Below are 24382 nucleotides of genomic sequence, written 5' to 3' on the forward strand. Positions count from 1 at the left end.
AATGATGCCCACATTCATTGTGGAAAGGGTCAAGTTTTCTTTCAAAACTCTGAAAGGGAATTAGTCACAACTCAAGGTGAGGCTGGAGTGCCAAGAATCCAATTGGCCAAAGTATCTCAGATCATAAAAGGAGTCATAAAAGGATCTGTCTGCTTGATCAAACTCAACACGTTAGATCAGAAGCAAGAGTCTAGTGAAGGACCTTCTTGGCTAAAGGAATACGCGGACGTATTCCCTGAAGAGTTGACAGAGCTCTCGCCTCAAAGAGAAGTGGATCATGAGATTAGGTTAGTACTAGGAGCTGCGCCAATTGCAAAGAGACCTTATAGAATGTCCATACCAGAAGCAATTCAGCTAAAGGAACAACTCAAGCAACTACTAGATCAGGGCTACATCCAGCCTAGTAGTTCACCGTGGGGAGCTCTAGTACTATTCCACAAAAAGAAACATGGGACACTTCAATTATGTATTGATTACCGAGGGTTGAATCAAGCAACGGTCAAGAATAAGTACCCTATTCCTAGAATAGATGAGCTTCTTGATCGTCTTCAGGGTGCAAAGATCTTCTCCAAGATTGATCTCAGGTTAGGTTATTATCTGATAAGGATCAAGGAAGAAGATATCCCCAAGACGGCCTTCAATACAAGATATGGGCACTTTGAGTTCCTAGTTATGTCATTCGGACTTACGAATGCACCTGCCACCTTCAACAGATTAATGCAAGATATCTTTAGGCCATATCTTCATGATTGCTTGTCTTCTTCAACAACACTTTAGTCTATTCTAAATAGGAAGAAGATCATGAACCCCAACTTCGGATTGTCCTTGAGACAATGAGGTCACATAAGCTGTATGCTAAGATGAAGAAGTGTGCATTCTTCAAACGTCAGATTGAATACTTGGGATTCATAGTATCAACAGAAGGAATCTCACTGGACCCAGCCAAGGTCAGAGATGTGCTTGAGTGGCCAATACCAACATCTGTCAAAGAGATACACATCTTTCTTGGATTGACAGGATGGTATACGGTCTTCATCAAAGACTATGCTTTGATTGCAGCACCCCTGACGGACTTATTGAAGAAGCAAACTTCCATTGCATGGTCAACTCCCGAACAAAATAGCTTCGACAAATTGAAGCAAAATTTGGTATCAACACCTATCCTAAAACTTCTAGACCTCAATAAAGAGTTTGAGGTGATAAACTGATGCTAGCATACTTGACTTGGGATGTGTACTTATGCAGGAAGGTCATCCAATAGCATACTTTTCAAGGAAATTGAAGAATCATGAAAAGAATTATGCTACGCATGATCTGGAATTGCTAGCTGTCATCCATGCTCTAAAGCTTTGGAGACACTACCTGTTGGGTAACAAGTTCACGCTAATAGCTAACCATAAGAGTCTCAAATGGATCTTTACTTAGAATGAGCTCAACATGAGGCAACGTTGGTGGATTGAAGTGTTGGAGGAGTATGACTTCCAAATCAAGTACCGACCAAGAAAAGAGAATGTAGTTGCCGATGCACTCAGTTGCAAGGCATTCCTTAATTCCCTAATCTTGCAGAATCCATCAAAAGCCAGATCTCTAGCTACAAAAGTATCTATGCCAAACAACCCTATATTTGAGTTAGCTAGAGAGGATGCATGCCATGATCCAACCTACCAAACAATGCTGAGAGAGATCTCTATCAAAGATCAGAACCAAAAGCTGCAGGCTAAGTTTCATGAATTCTCCATTAATAGTGGACTTGTCTACTATAGAACAAGGCTGTGTATACCAGCAAGCCAGTCACTTAAGCAGAAGATATTGTAGGAAGCTCATGATTCCCCTTTCTCAGGACATCCTGGCTATGCCAAGACTCTTAATGCAGTTAGCAAGAGCTACCATTGGGAGAGGCTCAAAGGTGACGTTGTCAAACATGTCACCGAGTGTTTGTCTTGTCAACGTATCAAAGCCGAACATGCCATGATGCTAGGGAAACTGCAACCGCTTAACATTCCCTAAATGAAATGGGAATTCATCAATATGGATTTTGTTGTAGGCCTACCCCAAGTCCAGGGAGGATATAACTCCATCATGGTTGTGGTTGACATGCTTACTAAGGTTGCACACCTTATTCCAGTAAAGACAAACTATAAAGCCTCAGACATTACAAGATTGTTTATCAAGGAGATATTCAAGCTACATGGTTTACCCAGAAGAATCATTAGTGATCGTGATTTTCTCTTCACGTCACACTTCTGGAGAGCTATCTTTGAAGCTATCGGGACTCAACTCTACTTTAGCACCGCTTACCACCCCCAAACAAATGGCCAAACAGAGCAAGTAAATCAAGTCATGGAGGATATGCTTAGGGTATACTGTTGTCGTGAGCCGAAGAGGTGGATTCAATACTTGCCTTTGGTTGAATTTGCCTACAATGCTTCTTACCAACAAAGCATTCAGATTACCCCTTTCCAAGCATTGTATGGTCATGACTGTCGAAGTCCCCTAAACTTCTCAGATGCAACCTTAAGGGTTGAAGCTTCAAGGCAGATGTTGGAAGAGATGGATGACCAAATAAAGTCAATAAGATAAGACATCCAAGCGGCCAAGGATAGACAGAAGGCATACGCAGATTTGAACTGTCAAGATAGAATCTTCAAAGAAGGAGACATGGTCTTCATTCGCGTATGCCCAAAGAAGAGTTCCCTATCCTTAGGAGATTGCAAGAAGCTAAGTCCAAGGTATTGTGGACCGTACAAAATCCTCAAATGCCTAGGACCTAATGCTTATAGATTGCAACTCCCTGAGAACCTAAAGGTTCACAATGTATTCCATATGAGCCTATTGAAGAAGTATGTACCTAATCCTAACCATGTACTTGACGACCAACAAATTGTAATGCCTAGTCAAGGATTCCTTGAACTAAGGCCTCACAGGATCTTAGATGTTAGGGAGAGGCAATTAAGATCCAGAACCCTGAGAGAATGCCTCATCCAGTGGAAGGATTATCCTAAAGAGGATGCACTTGGGTAGATGAAGGCACTCTCAACCATCAATATCCCCAGTTTATCTCGAGATGAGGACATCTTGATTCCTCTAAGGGGGAGAGAATGTAACAATTCCGAACGGATAAAGGCAATTTTTTTAAATTTCCCCTCTCCTCTAGCCGCTGACAATCGAGCTAGAGAAAGAGGGGGATTAGTAAGTAGGCAAGCTCCTTGCTGGAGATTTCCAGGGCAATGTTACATGCTCGATGACATGCAAGGGGGGGGAGGATCTTATCCCCTCCCCTAAATAATTGATGGGGGGGCTGCAGGCTGAAGGACGGAGGGTAGCGATCGTGAAGGAAAAATGCCATTCGCCGTCACATTGTAGAGAGGGAGAGAGTGAGTCTCTCTGCTCGACTCGTAAGGGAGCGAGTTGCCGGGCTACCTGTCACATCGCTAGAGCTTGGGGGAGGAGTACGAGGTGGAGCCCACACTGTGAGAAGGAGAGGATGAGACGCTGATTGCCACCGAGGCTAGGACGGCATCACCTCTACCGTCAGTCCGCACCCCCAGCTGTCAAATCCTTGTCAAGTCGCCATTGGTTTCCTCCTTCCACGTGGCGTGGAAGCATCAGAAGCTTCCTCGGAGGGGAAGCTTCTAAGGGGCCTCTTAAGCCCCCTTTCCCCCTTAAGCCCCCTTTCCCTTGAAACCATACCCCCCCTCGTGTTTAAACCCTTAAGGCCTTTTCCTTGGACCTTGGGATTACTTCCCACACCCCCCCCCCCCCCCCATGTTTCAAATTCCCTTAGCCCCCTTCCATTGGGCATCTTGAAACCATACCCCCCTCGTGTTTAAACCTGTTAGCCCTTCCCTTGGCCTATGCAAAATACCCTTGGGGCTTGTTTTTTTTCCCCACTCGAAAAAGTAAAGAGAGTGTTGAGGGTCTTTTAACACCTCCCTTTCCCACTCAAAAACCTTCATAAGGGATTCTGCACCTTGTTATTTCCCGTTCGTGCGAGTCCTTACAAAGGCCATTAAGCCCCTTCCATGGCTTTAATGGGTCTTATCCGCAAAAAAATTTGAAAACACCCCTTCTTTCGAAATCCCTACTTCAAGGAGGGAGCCTCCTAAAACTACTTCCGGCGGACAGTGCAAGGAAGCGACGATGGAATTCCAAAGAAGAGTTGTAAAGCTACTTCCACGTCCAAAAGACTATAATTGCGATGTCTCCTAAGGAAGTCCAAGGCGTAGCCACGGGAGGGTCATCTCCCAGCATCCACGTGGATATTTCACCCCAAGCCCAGGTTTTTCCTTCCTAGTTTTTTTTGGTATTGTTGTAGTTCAATCATGCAAGGTTAATTGCTAGAAATAGGATATAATTTTTATCCTAAATGTTCACGATGAAGGAACTTAGTCATTAATACTTTAAAGAAGCATAAATGCATTTCTAGCAAATAGCTTTATGCATTGAAATGAATTATAAACTAGATTATTGTCCATTAAAATAGTATACTTCGTTTAAGCCTAGAAGTATAAATTGCATATCGCACTATTAACCCATATCCTCTTCGCAATGAATCATCATGGAAAGTGCAAGTCATGGAATGATTCTTACGATGCATAACTCTAGGTAAATTATCGTTGTCAACTGCATAAAATATCAAGAAAAAGGTTGCTTGTTTAGCATGAATTTTATTTGCAAGTTATAGGAAGATTAGTTGGAATTAACCTAATATATGCCTCACCTTAAATTGACAAGTTAGGGTTGAAAGAGCAATTTATGCATAGACAACGAGTCATGTGTTTATGAAATGATAACGTAGTTATCTTCTAGAGTTAAACAAATTGGCACAAACCTAAAAACCTCGGAGTACTCATTTAGAATGGGCTAAATAAATTCACTAGGAATTTAATACGTAACCTACTTGCTACGTGTTGCTAAAATTGAAACTCCTATATCCTAAATACTTGCCCACTTTCACCGAAACGTAGGGATAGTGAAACATATTTTGGAAGTGAGCTAGGGTTTGTCCCTAGGAATCTTACAAGATGGAACTTGGAAACCCTAGGTCTAACAACGTTAGCCTAATGTAATCAGGAACAGATTGTTTCCTGAATCCATTCAATGCGACACTTGTGCAACAAGTGTGGAGTCATATGATATTGTGATTGGATCACAAGGGAATGGCCAAATTCTCGCAACAAGGTTGGCAAGTCCTTACCCAAGTTGTCTTGCAAGAGGATGAATAGTCATACCAATTTAGTATCTTTCTTGAGTAAAGAAGATTGATTGGAAGCTAATGACCAGCCGATAAACTGAAATAACCTATGAACTTAAGGTTTGGCCAAGTCGGGTTAATAGGGTACGCCCTAACCCAGGATATAGGGGATCTTGTTAAGATGCAACTCATCCCGGATCGAGTGTAGGACGCATTCGAAAAGAAGGGATTCATTCCTTAGCAAATTGCCAACAAAAACATTCAATGGAAATGTTTGTGCTTGCTACAGATTTTACAACACTGTTTGGCTTTGTTTGATCAATGAATTAAGAGATAAATGCATATCTATGCTTCAAGTTGAAGGCCTGAAGGAAGAGGCAGCTTCAGTTTACCCCAACTGCCTGCCTGAGCATAACCAAGGGGGTTGTGACTGTGCTGGGAAGGTGGACCGAACCCGCCGTGAGAGGTCTCTCCATTGAGCGCTACTTGGAGCAGGAGGACGCTTGGGTGCCAAGGGGGCTCTAGCCGTAAATCCCTCGCCTTTCGGGCCTTGCACAAGAGGCTAACATGACTCGGGATTGGATCTTGAGGCCCGCATACTAGTCTATTGGCGAAAACTTGGATTAGTGATTCTTATGGATTGCTAGATAGCCTTCGAGCGGATTGTGGATAAGCCTATGGGCTGGACTCTTTGTATTTCAAAGATAAATATGATAACCTGTTAATAAGGAACTTGTCTGATATTGTTTTTTATGTCAAATGATAAGATTACGTGAAAGAACTTGTGCCTAACAGGTTAATTAAAGAAGCTGGTTATTACATGTCCAACTAATGTGTTAGGTAATTAAATAACTAAAACAACCCAAGGAAAGTGCGGAGGATGGGCCATAGGTCCATCCTACGGATGGGTGGTCCCGGTTGGCCGAGAACTTTTCTCAAAATCACGATGGACAACAGGAAGATCGTCAAAGAATACGAACAACAAGAGCGTTAACCTAGAGTTATATTTGAACCCGATTTACGTTGTTTTAGGGGAACCGAATGGGACTATGCCTTATGGCAGAGAGGTTGAGCTTTGCATCCCTCTCGTTTCCCATTCTCCTTGAACCAAGTGCAGCGTGAATCAACTTTGGACCTGGCGTTTCTACATAAAGTAGTTCGCTTGGGTCTGATGCTAGTTGCTATTAGGAAATGACCAATCAGGAAAACCCTAATTCAGGTCAATCCTAAGTGGGAACGGTCGGAATACTTCCGCTACATGGCAGACGTGGAAAGCCCTAGATTGCAAACCCCGTGACATTCCATGGGAGTGCCGGGCGGAGCTTTCTAGACATCCTTTCCGATGGACTGCTAAGACATGTCCTGAAAATACAAGTGGACACGTTACATAGTGGTTATTCTGAAATTATAGCAAACATTTCATGTTGGTTTAAGCCTATGGAAGCTATGTGCAAGGTTGAATGCATATCTATGAAAAGGGCTACTAAGAAACTAAGAGCATTGGGATTATTAACTGAAAATGAAGGCATTTCAGGCCTCTTTTATGGGATGAATATTATTAATACTATGGGTGAAATTTTAGCAACAATGCATGTAGAAAATGAGGCTAAAAATAGAGTGTTTTCAAAATGTTCTTTGGACATATATGATATTATAGCATTATTTGCTCAGCAAGAAGGATTTCAATGGGCTAAAGAAGTTTTGGAGACAAAGTATAAGATAGTTGAAAAAAATGTGAAACTAGTTGCTTTGCCGCTTCCACCATACAGTGAGGATCTATATGAGAAAGTGTCAAGGTAGCCAAGTTTACAGGATCCTAGAGATATAGGTCATCAGTTTATAGTAGCTGAAACATTACAGGAATTGAAAGTTGGTGTAGAAGAACTCCATATTCGGGATTTCTGGAATTTTATTAATTTGGAACTTGGTGCAATGGAACATATTATTGCTTATGGTTTTTTCCAAGAGATTGAAAAAACTCAAAAAGATGGTGTTAATAAACACCTTAGTTTGAATATCCTTGAAAATATTCAAGGAAAATCTTCAGCCGATGAATTCTTGTAGACTTTGTTTGGCCTTCAATACAACCTTTGGGGGAATTTTAAAAATTTTGGGAGATTTTATACCTTTCTTCATCCAAGAGAAGACAATGCTATCTATTGTTTCCCATCATTCAGGATCTTTTTTGTTGCACATCCAATATTTATCCCAATGATTAAAATACACCTCTGTATCTATAGCATTTTGATGACTACAAAATGGGGCCCAATATTGTATACGTAGCTTATTGAAGTTTTTGGAATTTCTATTTATATCGACCTCACTTTGTGCAACACCAAGCCATATTGCATATACTGGATCTAAAGGTCTAACAAGCACAAAGTCATCTTTCTTAACATCAAGCATTGGTTCAAATGCATATTTGAGTTGTTTGCTCAGAGGACCACAATAGTAATCATTCAACTCTTCTAATCCAATAAATTCATTTGCATTATCTACATCTATAATGGTTACATCAATTTATATTCTTAGCCAAAAATGTATGAAAAGTAAATATTCTTGGACATTAGGAGTTTGAAAAGCATAGATCATATGTTTCCAATAATCAATCACTGGTGTTATAAACTTTGTGAACTTTGCTTTAGGTCCTTGTACATTTGACCATCTTTCCCAATACTTCAAATAATCTTTAACTCCACTTACTACTTCTTGATGATCCTTAACAAACTCAAACATGGGCAACAACATTGGAGCACCCTTTGGAAGAGTAGGCTTTCTTGCAAGGTCTCTCTTCTATAATTCAATGCCACCTTCTCTTGGTAATCAGCTCGGGGGGTTCACTATATATATATTCTCTATAAAACGTGCGTTCATGGCCTATTTATAAATATCCTAATCTGTGAATTTTTCTTGAATAAAACACAACCCTTTTCTATTCAATCTGTAAGTAACCCCTTTATATGACACCCTTCTGTATGTAAAAAATGTATAAGAATGGTGTTTTAAAAACCCCTTATTTTGAACTCATGTTATATATACATATATTCATGTGTGACGCCCTCGAGGTAATCAGTCTAGGGACTTTGGATGCATCTTGTATTGCATGACAGGTGTATCTCCTTGCATATAAAACCGAAATTGAAGAGGTTTTGAGTGACCAACAAGTGTATCTTTGGAATCACACAAGTATCCCTCAATGTATCTCTTAAAGTCAGGTACATGTGTTAATAAGAAAGGTGTAGGACATGTCATCTAGCATGATTGAAAATGTTGCATAAGATGAGGAAAAGTGAAGGTCATTCTCGTCCTTAGCTTCTCTAAAAATTTGCTGAACATTGCATCAATGTCTTCATGTGTATGACCCACCATGAGAAACCCAAGCTGGATCATCTTGAATGTTCCTTGTGCAACAAGTAATGATAGATATGCAAAGAGATAGAGATTTTTGTTTTCTAATCCACAATTATCAAGTTGAAGTAGTAAGTTCTCTCAGAATTGTTTGAAATGATGATGGTCATCCTGTGGTGTATTATCTTCTATGCATGATTTATTTTGTGCAACACCTTGATGGTCGTCTAGTGCTTTTTTTGAGTTGAGGGCATTTAGTAGCATAGAGATTGATCTCGGCATTCCATCTACTTGTAGATCACCATTTGCATGCCTGTGTAGTTGCTCCAAGTTCCTAACGCACAATGACAAAGAGGCAATTGTGAAGTTAGGATCATGAGGCCATAGATTGAGTGAGAAATGTCCATATCTACCTTCTTCATGTCCATGTGTAAACATGTCTCTTAAAGAAACTGGTAGTTGAGTAGATCTTTCACTCTCTTTTGATCGAAGACTTAACCTAGGGATAGTTGTCTTTTGCTGGTCCATTTTATCATGTATGATGCACAAGTTTTTATCTAGATCTAATGCTGAGGCAAAGCGCCAACTGTAGTATATGTTCCGACAACTTTGTTGTTGTAGCATGTGACATTGACGCTGTCGTAGATTTCGTGTAAGAGCTGCTGAACAGGGAGTTCAAGTTGCAACAAGGAAAGAGGCTAACAAGAAGAAATCGAATTTTTGATGCCAAAGTTCACTATATTGCTTGTCCAGTAAATTACATGAGGTCCATGTTTAGAAAAATCTGTAGTACCTCATTATCTGTGCTGGTTTCACATCTAACTTTACACATCTTCAAATCAAACAGTTTTATTTCACCATTATAGGAATGTTCAGCTTCTCTAAATCCCAAATATGAAGGTTTCCTTTGAAGTTCCCAGCGGCAAGTTGTCTGATTGGACAGACTTAGAGACTCCAGGTTGTACTACCAAACACAGCATTGTCAAGTCCTTGAACATCTAGCAAGTCACAACATTAAGAGAGCCAGATCAAAAAGCCACCAGTGCTGATATCTCTCCAGGAAGTAGTTCCAGTTCATTCACATTGAACCTCTCCTCATCATAGAAACTGGCTGCTACAACTCTATTCCCAAAATCAATCTCTCATTCAAGTTCATCAATGCCTTAATAGCCCGTTCAGCACGCTCAAACTCCACAAAAATCCTTACAGTTTCACTTGCAGGAAATTCTGACTCTTTGATCTCTTTCTATTGTTCAGAGAGACTAAAAAAATGATAGGCAACAGAATATGAAAAAGGAGAAGGCAAGGCAGTTCAGATTGTTGCAAGTCGCTGCTTTGAAGGCTTGTAATAGTACCATAAAAATCTGATGACAAAGGCTTCAGCTAGCTCCTTTCCTCACTCATGAAGAGCTGGTCACCAAGGTCGCATTGCAGACTGAGACGAAGCCCCAATAACAACATGGAGAGGAGTCTGAAGCGTGTTGTCAACCTAAGGGAGGCAGATAATCATCAGTCAAATAGTCGGCATGAAAGGAGGTGACTGTTACACCATCTTCTTGAACGGTGCCTATTATGATATCACAGCGGCAGCATCTCGTCTTCTTGCAGAGCATCAATAATAGAGTAGATCCGAGTCATCCTTGTGCGCAAAGATGTGACCCTACGATGACCATCTTCTCCACAAAATTGCATAGATAAACAACTCAAGAGTTTGCAATGTCCTGTTTGCTCTCAATGGTATCATTCTTCATGCCCAGTAACTAAACAAGTCTTTGCACACTCTCTATCTCAAGGCCATAACGGCTAATATCTCCTCTCACTTCTAGAACATTCAAGAGCCACTCCTATTAAGAGACTGACCTCGTTCTTCAACTCAATTTGCAGCTCATTGCTTTGATCCCAGTTAGCGGAGAGATGATCAAGTCTTGAAGTTAGATGCCGCTTTGTTGCCGATAATGCTTTCTTCGTCTAAACAGAGCTTCCGCCTCTCTCCAAAAGTAGATCAATTCTCCTAAGTAACAGCAGAAAAATTCCAAATTGTCCTCCTCCATGGGAACCTCAATCCCCTTTGCGTCAGAGTTTTTTCCAATCCCTCTGTTTTCCCCCCTTTCCTATTGCTTCGAGGAGGAAGGCCAGTAGAAGATTCAGCCGCATCTTCTTCCGAAAATTGATTTTGAAGTCCACAAACTTTGTCGATCTTGAATGATTTCGATAAGCTGCAAAAATTACACTAGAATCGGCCGTTTGGTTGCCCTGCACCATCTCAAATGGAAGCCCGCCATTGATAGCGCCTTCAAAAAAAAATCCCCCCTTTTTTAGCTTTTTCCACTCCTAGATTCATAGCAATGCGCCCCTTTTGAATTTTGAGTGCCCCCATCTCAATTTAGCATTAATAAAGCTATTTTGAGGATGCAAACCTTTTTATCTTTCTCTCCAATATTCGAAACGGAAAGCCTTCTCTTTTACTACCTCAATGGTTTCTCCCATGAATCCATGGTATCAAATGCACCAATTTATAAGCAACCTTTGAAATCAGATGTAGCAAAGGATTTCTATTGTGATCCAATCGAAGCAAGGTCCATAAGTTCAGCCATGGATGACAAGAACCACAAGCATAAGAAAAATAACACGATAGCACGATCTGATTCAATGCTTCAATGACCTTCGATGTCACAAAGCTCTCTGGTTCATCTCTCCCATCCGCCTCATGTTAGTATTCTCCGTATCCCCTCCTTTCTTTGCAGTCTTGACTTCATTGGCATGGCGAATTCTAGCATATTTAGGAGGGAAGAATCAATCTTTATTGCTCCATTCAAAAAGTCTTCGGCAAAGGCATATAAACCCTTCTCCTCTATGGTAAATAGTAAACTTCTTTATCCCGCATATTACATTGACCTTGTTCAAATGTAACCTTTATCTTCATAGCTTAAATGTTAGCTTCTACTCCGCCTCCTTTGATTCCACGATTTCCTGCACTTTTCTTGGAATTCATAATTGTAATTGACAACATAATATTACTCTTTAGCATCAGTTTTTCATATTTTTCTGTCACACATACAACATGCATACAAACTGAAACACACACAAACACAAACACACAAGTGGAGTATGTACATTGGATGCGGGTACTGAAAGGACGGGTAGATAATGTAGCAATCACACACAATAAAACTCACGCAAAAAGATAACACAGATGCACAACAAAAATGGAGGTGTTTACGGCTCGGATGCGCAGCAGCACGACATCCACCCCCTCTAAACCTGTGCATCCTCTAGATGAGCCAACTATCCAGGATCATCCAAGTCCACAAACAGGTCCAGTCCTTCATCAGTTTTTGGTAGACCTGTTTCTCCATCAGCTTCATCATCCATATTCTCTGCTTCTTCTGCTAGACTTTCTTCTACCTGCTCTTCTTCAGCCAATGCTTCAAGTGCATACTCTTCATCTTCTCTTCTCTTGAAAATTTTGACTCATTTTCCAGCAATGGGCACCCTCAATACCGTCCCATCTAATTCAACCAACTCATAGGTAGCATTGTTAAAAACCTGTTTCACCTCATATGGTCCAAACCATCTTTGAACCATTTTTCTCATGCTACTATACTGATTCTCTAGATTACTGTCGTAGACTAGAACCCAATCTCCTTCTTTTATGGCTCTAGGCCTCAAACGATGCCTCAAATCAAACCTGTCCTTGTTTCTGAGTCGGGCTGCCTTCAAACGATCAACTGCTAGCTGCACATCTTCTGCCCTTCGCTCTAGTTAATGAATCCGAAGAGCTAGAAGCTCCTCCCTTGATAAATTCTCATGCCATGGAAGAGCACTCCACGTGAGAGCACAGATTTCTGTAGGCATGACAGGTTTTTGCCCATACGTCAACTCTGCAGGCATATATCTAGTAGTCACGCTATGTGTAGAGCGATCTGCCCACAATGCAAAATGTAGTAATCTCGGCCAATCTCCAATCCGACCTCTACAAGCTTTTGCCAATGCCTTAACTATCGGCGGATGTCCTCTTTTGCTCTTGCCATTTCCCTCTGGATTATAGGCAGTAGTAAGAGCCAACTTAATCCCAAGCCGTGAGAAAAATTTCTAGCTTCGTATGCATCTAGCTCTCCACGATCAGCAGTAATCTTGCCTATACATCCATACCTGCAAAATATTTCTTCCAACAAGAATTTACATACTGTAGTGGTGGTCGACATCCGCAAAGATCTGCCTTCAACATAGTTTGTAAGATCCTCCCTAGCCAAGACAAGATATCTCATCTGCCAAAGTCCCACTGGCAAAGTAACCAAGTCTACCACCCACTTATAATGCATACATAGTGGATAGGTCCAATGCAACTCATCATGATGCCACACTAAAGAGTAAAGCTGACAGTCCCTGCAAGTCTCCATAAAGTGGGAAACATCTTTATACATCCCTCTCCACCAGTATCTTTCTTTGATTTTCTCATAGGTAGCCCACACACCTCTATGACCAACCCAAGAACTCTCATGAAACTCTCGCATAATCTGTATCTGCATCGCTACCTCACAAACTACTCTCAAGGATAAGCCACCTCTCTTCTTTGGATGCTTCCAAAGAAAACCATCTTTCAAGAAATACCCATAAGCCTTTCTTCTTATTTTCTTGAATTCATCATCTATCCAATCAGCTCTTCGAGTCAATGAACTTAGATACTGTCCAATTTGCAGCCACTCGTCAACATAGAGCTCTTCAATAAAGGCTTCAACAGTAGATACATGACAATCATGAACAAGGACAGAAGCTGCAAACTCTGTCTCATCATCTTCTGCAAGCATTGACTCCTCATCCTCATATCTCGCTCTAGAGAGCATGTCAGCAACAACTGGATTATCTTTTCCTGCTATATGTCGAAATTCTAGATTCAATGATTTGATATAGGCAATCCACCAAAGCATCGCTATATCTGGAGTCGAACAGCTAGTAATCATGCCAACCAAAGGCAAGCAATCTGTTTCCACAACAACTGAAGCACCAATAAAATACCCTTTATCACACTTCAGTGCAGTGACTACTCCCCACAACTCTCTTTTAATCTACGGATATCTCCTCTGCCGCTCATTAAGAACTTTAGATCCAAAGCGGATTGCATATCTGTTTCCATCAGCATCATCTTGTCCCACTGCCCATCCTATGCCAATAGGGCTAGTATCAACTGTCAACATGATTGGCCGTCCACACTGATAATCCGCCTTGCAAAGAGTAGGAACTGACTGCAACAGCTTCTTGAGTTTACGCATGGCTTTCGAATGCTTCTCATCCCAATGAAATTTCTACCCCTTTCGAAGCAGTTGATAGAGAACATCTACTATGTGAGCAAAATGAGGAATCCAAATCATGTAAAATACAGAAGCTCCCACAAATCTCCGCACCTCTGAAGTAGTCGAGCAATACTCTACAATCCTGCTTATGGCATCCACCTTTGCAGATGAAGGCTTCCTGCCATAATAACCAACCATATGCCCAACTATAATGACTTCATTAATACCAAAGACAGATTTAAGCCCTGAAAGAGTCAAGTTCACCTCCTCTAATCGTGTGAATATTTGCTCACAAGCAACCAAGTGTTCAGCCCCACAAACTGTCTACATCCTCGCAAATCAAGACTCTCATTCTTTTCTTCTTCTGCACAATCCTTAATAGGCACATCATCTAGGAAAGGCATGGTATATTGCGGAATATAGTCTCGTAGAACTCTATGCGTAGCATTCATCATATGAACAACTGAGTTGGTGGCACCTTGAGGCAAGGTACACATCCTCACAAGACCAATAGGTGTTCGCATAGTAGTAATATCCCTGCTTTCCAAGGCAAGCTAAAACTGATCATAACCTGAATACAAGTCACCTAGGGAATAGATGGCTCGTCCTGCAAAAGACTCAGCAAACTCATCCACAACTGGACCTGTTCCCACATTCCTGATTGTCACTTTGTTCACGGGCTGCATATCTTGAATAAATCTCAAGGTACCATTCTTCTTTGGTACAGTAAACCACTTGTTAGAATAGGGCACAGAAGAGGGTTCCAAAATCCCCATCTTAATCTTCTCATTCAGCAACTCTATTAGCTTTGGCAAGTGTGCTTTAGGCACAAGTATAGGACGTATATTCCATGGCACACAAGGGACAGTGAAGATGACCATAGGCGCAACCAATTCGGGACTAATGCAGTCAATTTCATGAGGAAAGAAAGCAAATGCTTTACCATGACGTCCAAGCATCTCTCTAAAACATTCTTTTTCCACTAGAAGCAAGAAATCATCATTTCCAATCTTCAATTCTGCAAGAGTTTTAGCTGTAAATTTATGTCCAATATTTGCAGGATTTCTCAACATAGGCTGCTTCATAGCTTTTTCTATCTGCTCATCACTATCAGGAGGAAGCGGCCCTGCAACCGACTTAACCTTCTTATCAACTGTTTTATACTTCGTGTCAACCTTGGCATTAGTCAGGCACTCTTTTCTTTGCCGTAATTTTTGCAAATTTTCAGCAACTCTCAACTCTGTTGGCTGAAAGATCTCAGCCCTTTGCTCTGTGGACTGCATGGGTGCAGCCTGAAACTCTGTATGCTGAGATTTTTCAGCATTCAACTCTGTTGGCTGAATGGATTCAGCCCTCGGCTCTATGGACTGCATGGGTGCAGCCTGAAACTCTGTATGCAGAAAATTTTCATTATTAAACTTTGTTGGCTGAATGGATTCAGCCCTCGGCTCTATGGACTGCATGGGTGCAGGCTCATACTCCACATGCTGAATTTTTCCAGCATTTAACTTTGCTGGCTAAAATATTTCAGCCCTCTGCAACTCTGTAAGCTGATCAAGATCAGCCATAGATTCAGTTTGCTGAGTTTTCTTAGCCTCTAACTTTGTTTACAGCATAAAATCAGAAATTTCCTAAAACATATCCAAGGTTTGCACATGTATGATCTTTGAACCCTTACATACATCAGTTTTCAGCATAGTTTCCATCTCAGACAATGTATCCGCATAAGACATCCCTTCATACGGCCCATCTACATGCTCTTCTACTTGCAAAATACCTGCAATCTTCAACTCTTTCTCCTTATGACCAATGTACTGCCTGGCAGCTCTAGACAAATTTGAAATTTTTTGATAACTCACTGAACTATCTGAAGAAAAACCAACAAAATTAGTGGAGAAAGACTAGCTACCAAGAGGCGAGATCTCCTCTTTTCTTTGCTTCGTACCACTGGCGTCTCGCAAGACAGCGGTACCTAATGAAAATCCAACTCCTTCGCAGGTAGTGGTGCCTCACGCAAGGAGTCCCTGTTTCATGGATGATTTACCCCAACAGTCATAAACTGAACAACTCGCATACCATCCTTACTGCGTATCCGTGCATAGGCTGAGCCATCATCCATCACTTTCGTCTCCATTCTTGCTTCTGTAATGAAAGGCTGTCCAAGAATAATCGGATAAGAGCAAGAATCCTGAACAAAGCAATGATAATCCTCTTCAACATTACCAATCGAAATTCTGATGCTCGGACAGGCAGCATACATATCACCAGAAGTATTATTGGCCGCTCTCATGCGCCAACCATGCTCTGCATCCATAGGCCACTTGCCACTCTCATAAACACCGTCAGCAATAAGATTAATCTCGGAACCATGATTGACTAAAGCAACCAAAGGAATCTGTTTCTCTCCAATCCTTACCACCGTCTCAGTGGTTGCTCTAGCCCAATGACTGCGTGAAAAATGGCTGCGAGGAATGAGGATAGGGGTATCATCATCTTCATACTGCATAGGATAAACTATTTTCTCCAACTGTGGATTGAGAGAAGCACTCTCAACCTTCACTGCATCATCATGCTCTTCCCCAAGAGTTCCATGCCATAATCCCTATAAAGCAGGTCCTTCCATCACATGTCGTTTCCTTCGCAAAAGATCCTGCATCTGATCCTGTATTTCTCTTCTAGCAATCCCAAGAGCTTCACCAACAGTAAAAGTGACTTCACTATTCAAAATTCTTTCATGAAAAATCTTACTCATATCCGTCTGCATATCAAGGTCTGACAAGAGCTTGAATCCTGGCTCCTTTCTTGGTTGCCTCTTCTCTTTCATCTGCTTGTCTACCATAGGTTGTTCAGGACCTGATTGAGCTGGAGAACTCATCATAGGTGGAGCTATAACAGGTGGCGAAACAAAGTCACCCCCTCTAGTCTTTTTGGAGGTGCTAAGACCCTCCTCATCGCTTCTTCTCTTTTCCTCAACCATGGCATCTAAACCCTGTGTTTTCGCCATATAAGCAGAAATAGAATACCTGTCAACAGGAGAATCCCATCCTGTTTCTCCTCGGATGCTGGAACCCACACAAGTCATAGTGGATGCCTGAACTTTCCCTCTTCTCGCTGTCTCCAAGGTAGAGGACCATAAGGCAGAGTCTCCATCTGATTTCTACTCAAGCTGGACTCCATAAGCTGAAGCATCTCCTCTAACACTCACATAAGCTGATCGCGTAGCCATATCATCAACGAGCTTCTTCATGCCTCCCTTACCAAAGTTCGTGTCAAGAGGAGCACCAGTCTCTGTCAGCCATATATTCCCATCTTGTCCCTAGAACACTACATTCTTCTTACGCGCTTCCTGAAAAGCATCACAATCTCTGCATGTTGGTGCTCTGTACTATCGCACCAAATACATCGTCTCCCTTTTCTTTGGCCAGCTGGAAAAGCAATCGCTAGAGCAGGTGCTACAGTAGGTACTGACATAAGTTGCTCTTTTAACTTCCCAACTTCAGCTTTGACTACCTCTATCGTCAAATCTGCCAAGCCTTTAATAACATCATCTACGGATAAGGGCACTGGAGTAGCACGAACTAGTGGATTTACAACAGGAGGAGTAGGCTTAGGCATAGAACTCGTAGCAGGGGTAGCTGCATATAGGTTGTAAATGACTGAAACAGGTGCTTCATGACATTGTCATCTGTCATCTCTTCTTGCGAGTCTCCCATATTGCTCAAAACTGACGCAACACTTTCACGTCGGGTTCACCAGAAATGTCGTAGATTTGTGTAAGAGCTGCTGAACACGGAGTTCAAGTTGCAACAAGGAAAGAGGCTAACAAGAAGAAATCGAATTTCTGATGCCAAAGTTTGCTATATTGCTTGTCCAGTAAATTACATGAGGTCCATGTTTAGAAAAATCTGTAGTACCTCATTATCTGTTCTGGTTTCACATCTAACTTTACACATCTTCAAATCAAACAGTTTTATTTCACCATTATAGGCATGTTCAGCTTCTCTAAATCCCAAATATGAAGGTTGCCTTTGAAGTTCCCAACGGCAAGTTATTTGATTGGACAGACTTAGAGACTCCAGGTTGTACTGCCAAACACAGCATTGTCAAGTCCTTGAACATCTAGAAAGTCACAACATTCAGAGAGCCAGATCAAAAAGCCACCAGTGCTGATATCTCTCCAGGAAGTAGTTCCAGTTCATTCACATTGAACCTCTCCTCATCATAGAAACTGGTTGCTACAACTCTATTCCCAAAATCAATCTCTCGTTCAAGTTCATCAATGCCTTAATAGCTTGTTCAGCACACTCAAACTCCACAAAAATCCTTACAGTTTCAGTTGCAGGAAATTCAGACTTTCTGATCTCTTTCTGTTGTTCACAGAGACTAAAAAAATTATAGGCAACAGAATATGAAAAAGGAGAAGGCAAGGCAGTTCAGATTGTTGCAAGTCGCTGCTTTGAAGGCTTATAATAGTACCACAAAAATATGATGACAAAGGCTTCAGCTAGCTCCTTTCCTCACTCATGAAGAGCTGGTCACCAAGTCGCATTGCAGACTAAGACGAAGCCCCAATAACAACATGGAGAGGAATCTGAAGCGTGTTGTCAACCTGAGGGAGGCAGATAATCATCAGTCAAATAGTCGGCATGAAAGGAGGCGACTGTTACGCCATCTTCTTGAATGGTGCCTATTATGATGTCATAGCGGCAGCATCTCGTCTTCTTGCAGAGCATCAATAATAGAGCAGAGCTGAGTCATCCTTGCGCGCAAAGATGTGATCCTAGGATGACCATCTTCTCCACAAAATTGCATAGATAAACAACTCCAGAGTTTGCAATGTCCTGTTTGCTCTCAATGGTATCATTCTTCATGCCCAGTGTGACTGAACAAGTCTTTGCACACTCTCTATCTTAAGGCCATAACGGCTAATATCTCCTCTCACTTCTAGAACATTCAAGAGCCACTCCTATTAAGAGACTGACCTCATTCTTCAACTCAATTTGCAGCTCATTGCTTTGATCCCAGTTAGCGGAGAGATGATCAAGTCTTGAAGTTAGATGCCGCTTTGTTGCCGATAATGCTTTCTTCGTCTAAACAGAGCTTCCGCCTCTCTCCAAAAGTAGATCAATTCTCCTAAGTAATAGCAGAAAAATTCCGAATTGTCCTCCTCCCTGGGAACCTCAATCTCCTTCGCGTTAGAGTTTTTTTCCAATCCCTATGTTTTCCCCCCTTTCCTATTGCTTCGAGGAGGAAGGCCAGTAGAAGATTCAGCCGCATCTTCTTCTGAAAATTGATTTTGAAGTCCACAAACTTTGTCGATCTTGAATGATTTCGATAAGCTGCAAAAATTACACTAGAATCGGCCGTTTGGTTGCCCTGCACCATCTCAAATGGAAGCCCGCCATTGATAGCGCCTTCAAAAAAAAATCCCCCCTTTTTTAGCTTTTTCCCCTCCTAGATTCGTAGCAATGCGCCCCTTTTGAATTTTGAGGGCCCCCATCTCAATTTAGCATTAATAAAACTATTTTGAGGATGCAAACCTTTTTATCTTTCTCTCCAATTTTCGAAACGGAAAGCCTTCTCTTTTACTACCTCAATGGTTTCTCCCATGAATCCATGGTATCAAATGCACCAATTTATAAGCAACTTTTGAAATCAGATGTAGCAAAGGATTTCTGTTGTGATCCAATGGAAGCATGGTCCATAAGGATGTCACAAAGCTCTCTGGTTCATCTCCCCCATCCGCCTCATGTCCATATTCTCCGTATCCCCTCCTTTCTTTGCAGTCTTGACTTCATTGGCATGGCGAATTCTAGCATATTTAGGAGGGAAGAATCAATCTTTATTCCTCCATTCAAAAAGTCTTCGGCAAAGGCATATAAACCCTTCTCCTCTATGGTAAATAGTAAACTGCTTTATCCCGCATATTACGTTGACCTTGTTCACATGCAACCTTTATCTTCATAGCTTAAATGTTAGTTTCTACTCCACCTCCTTTGATTCCAGATTTCCTGCACTTTTCTTGGAATTCATAATTGTAATTGACAACATAATATTACTCTTTGGCATCAGTTTTTCATATTTTTCTGTCACACATACAACATGCATACAAATTGAAACACACACAAACACAAACACACAAGTTGAGTATGTAGATTGGATGCGGGTACTGAAAGGACGGGTAGATAATGTAGCAATCACACACAATAAAACACACGCGAAAAGATAACACAGATGCACAACAAAAATGGAGGTGTTTACGGCTCGGATGCGCAGCAGCACGACATCCACCCCCTCTAAACCTGCGCATCCTTCCGATGAGCCAACTATCCAGGATCATCCAAGTCCACAAACAAGTCTAGTCCTTCATCATTTTCTGGTAGACATGTTTCTCCATCAGCTTCATCATCCATATTCTCTGCTTCTTCTGCTAGACTTTCTTCTACCTGCTCTTCTTCTGCCAATGCTTCAAGTGCATACTCTTCATCTTCTCTTCTCTTGAAAATCTTGACTCGTTTTTCAGCAATGGGCACCCTCAATACCATCCCGTCTAATTCAGCCAACTCATAGGTAGCATTGTTAAAAACCTGTTTCACCTCATATGGTCCAAACCATCTTTGAACCATTTTTCTCATGCTACTATGCTGATGCTCTAGACTACTGTCGTAGACTAGAACCCAATCTCCTTTTTTTATGGCTCTAGGCCTCAAGCAATGCCTCAAATCAAACATGTCCTTGTTTCTGAGTCGGGCTGCCTTCAAACGATCAACTGTTATAGCTGCCTTCAAACATCTAGGTTGACCAATTGTGTCTCCCTTGATCCATCTTGCATTGTTCTACTCTTGTGTGGCATTTGCTCTGCATTCTTCTTAACAAAGTCTATTGAATCTAAAAATACACATGGAACATATATCCTTACACACATGAAAAAGGACATATCTTGTTTGCATAAAATAAGAGACCTATACCTTGAAACATGCCTTTCTATAATGCAATATATTGAGGCATGGTTAACGGGCATAATCAAATTAGTGTTTCAATTTGAAAGTTTCACAAGATGTGAGGACAATTATGCCCTGTGATACAAAGTGGACTTGCTCAACCACCAATTGCTAAGATTATCGTTAATATTTTTTACCTCTTTGGGTGATTATACATTATCTAATAAGATGTTAGAATCTTCACCTTACCAAGCTATTATTTTATTTGAGTAATGCATGTACGAATTTTGTACCTCTAAAAAGATATCTTTGGGATTCCATGAATCTCATACCATGCCCTTCCACATACCACTTGTCCATTGAAGATGAAGTTGTACTTCCTTGTTCCCAAGTAATCAATCCTGCATGATGATTTAAACTTGTCAGAAACATAGTTTGTGCGGTATTCAAATTGCAATCCCCAAAAGTATTTACATAATTGTTGCATTGCTTCTCTATCAGAAAACTGACAACACTTTTCTTGGCTACAATCAATCATGGAAACCTATGAAATGGAGTCCGTAGAAGTCCTTAAGTTTGCACCTTTAGGGGCAATAATTTGAGGCTTTCTATTGACCATACAATATAATCTCTTCTGAAAAAAATTTGATTTTTTTGCAGAAACATAATCTTCATTGGTATCTTCCATGTTTTTGGAACAAGCATTTGTAGAGATAAATTGCTTGTATGATTGTTGCTGTAGCAGCGATGTTCCATCATCAAAGGTGACTTTTTTAATAGGCCATCTTTCCAAAGTGACACAATGGAGGTTTTCATCTATGTATGTTCCTATGGTTTGATCAAGGGAAACACTTAAACATTAGATAGAATGAGTCCAACTTCCATAATAGAAAATATTAATGGAAACATCGTACAGAAAGGGGATAGATTTGACCATAGGGCCAAAAATAAACTTTCTCATGAATTATGCTACCCTAAAGTAAATAAGAAAATTTTCTTCTATTATTTTTAGTTGCCCTTGATTTTACTTTATTTTATTAGCTACTCTTTGAGTAAGCAAAAACTTCATGGTGTGTTCTCATTGGGAAAAGATATAGTAGATGTTCAAAACTTATACTATATTTATTCAACACAAGAACAATGATTAAAATTATTGATAATGTGTATAGGAAAAGATTTAGCGACCTAGTCAAAAATCTATTGTATATACCATTCCATAGAAAATATAACAATTATTTGTGATCCCCATAGGAGAAAACATAGTCAAATGATTGAAACCTTTGTTGTATGTATTTCACATGACAAAAAGGATAAAAGTTCATTATGGTCTCCATAGAAAAATATTTAGCCAGATGGTCAAAACCTCAAGCAAAATACATACAACAAGGATAAAAGTTCATTGTGATCTTTATGGAAAAAGATTTAGCCAGATGGTCAAAACCTCTATTGCAAATATTTCACACAAGACTTAGGATTAAATATCTTTGTGATGTCCACAAGAAACGATTTATCCATATGGTCAAAACATGTATTGTATGTAACCTAGATGATAGCAAGGATAATAATTTTTTGTTGTAATGTGTCCACTTGTATCTTCAGGACACGTCTTAGCAGTCCATCGGAGAGGATGTCTAGAAAGCTCTGCCCGGCACTCCCATGGAATGTTACAGGGTTTGTGATCTAGGGCTTTCCGCGTCTGCCACGTAGCAGAAGTATTCTGGCCATTCCCACTTAGGATCAACCTGAATTAGGGTTTTCCTTGTTGGTCATTTTCTAACGGCAACTAGCGTTGGACCAAAGCGAACTACTTTACGCAGAAACGCCAAGTCCGAAGCGGATTCACGCTGCACTTGGTTCAAGGAGAATGGAAAATGAGAGGGACGCAAAGCTCAACCTCTCTGCCATAAGGCATAGTCCCATTCCGTTTCCCTAAAACAGTGTAAATCGGGTTCAATCATAACTCTAGGTCAACGCTTTTGTTGTTCGTCTTCTTTGACGATCTTCCTGTTGTCCATCGTGACTTGAGAAAAGTTCCTGGCCAACCGAGACCACCCATCCGTAGGACGGACCTATGACCCATCCTCCGCACTTTCCTTGGGTTGTTTTAGTTATTTAATTACCTAACACATTAGCTAGACATGTAATAATCAGCTTCTTTAATTAACCCGTTAGGCACTGGTTCTTTCACTTAATCTTATCACTTGACATAGAAAAACAATATGAGACAAGTTCCTTATTAACAGGTTATCATATTTATCTTTGAAATACAAAGAGTCCAGCCCGTAGGCTTATTCACAATCCACCCAAAGGCAATCTAGCAATCCACAGGGATTACCAATCTAAGTTTCCGCCTATAGACTAGTATGTGGGCCTTGAGATCTAATTCCGAGTCACGTTAGCCTCTTGTGTAGGGCCCGGAAGGCGAGGGATTTATGGCCAGAGCCTCCTGGCACCCAAGCGTCCTCCTGCTCCAAGTAGCGCTCAATGGAGAGACCTCTCGCGATGGGTTTGGTCCACTTGCCCAGCACGGTTAACAACCCCCTTGGTTAGGGTTAGGCAGGCAGTCGGGGGTAACTGAAACTGCCTCTCCCTTCAGGCCTTCAACCTGAAGTATAGATATCCACTTATCTTTTAATTCATTAATCAAACAAAGCCAAACAGTGCTCTAAAATTTGTAGAAAGCACAAACATTTCCATTGATCGTTTTTGTTGGCAAACTACTAAGGAATGAATCCTTCCTTTTGAATGCGTCCAACACTCGATCTGGGATGACTTGCAACTTGGCAAGATCCCCTATATCCTGGGTTAGGGCATATCCTATTAACCCGACTTGGTCAAACTTTAAGTTCATAGGTTATTTCAGTTTATTGGCTGGTCATTAGCTTCCAATAAATCTTCTTTACTCAAGAAAGATACTAAATTGGGATGACTATTCATCCTCTTGCAAGATAACTTGTGTAAGGACTTGCCATCCTCATTGCGAGAATTTGGCCATTCCCTTGTGATCCAATCACAAGATCATATGACTCCACACTTGTTGCACAAGTCGCATTGAATGGAGTCACGAAACAATCTGTTCCTGATTACATTAGGCTGACGTCGTTAGACCTAAGGTTCCAAGTTCCATCTCGTAAGATTCTTGGGGACAAACCCTAGTTCACTTTCCAATTACATCTCACTATCCCTATATTTAGTGAATGTGGACAAGTATTTAAGATATAGGAGTTTTAGTTTTTAGCGATACATAACGATTAGGTCACATGTTAATTTCCTAGTGAATTTCTTGGAATTCAACTCTTTCTAGATGGGTACTCCGCGGTTTAGGTGTTTTAGGTTTATACCAATTTGGTTAACTCTAGAAAATAATTACGTGATCATTTCCACATGACTCGTTGTCTATGGGTAAATTAATTTTTCAACCTTAACTTATCGATTAAGGTCAGGCATAGGTTAGGTTAATTCCAACTAATCTTCTTATAACTTTGCGAACAAAATTCATGCTAAACAAGCAACCTTTTTCTTGATAATTTATGCAGTGGACAAACGATAATTTCCTAGATTCATGCATTGTAAGAATCATTTCATGCTTTGCACTTTCCATGATGATT

The sequence above is a fragment of the Lygodium microphyllum genome, chromosome 27 (genome assembly GCF_053477565.2).
Source record: "Lygodium microphyllum isolate KBCC chromosome 27, Lygodium_microphyllum_v1.1.10, whole genome shotgun sequence".
Taxonomy (NCBI): Eukaryota; Viridiplantae; Streptophyta; class Polypodiopsida; order Schizaeales; family Lygodiaceae; genus Lygodium; species Lygodium microphyllum.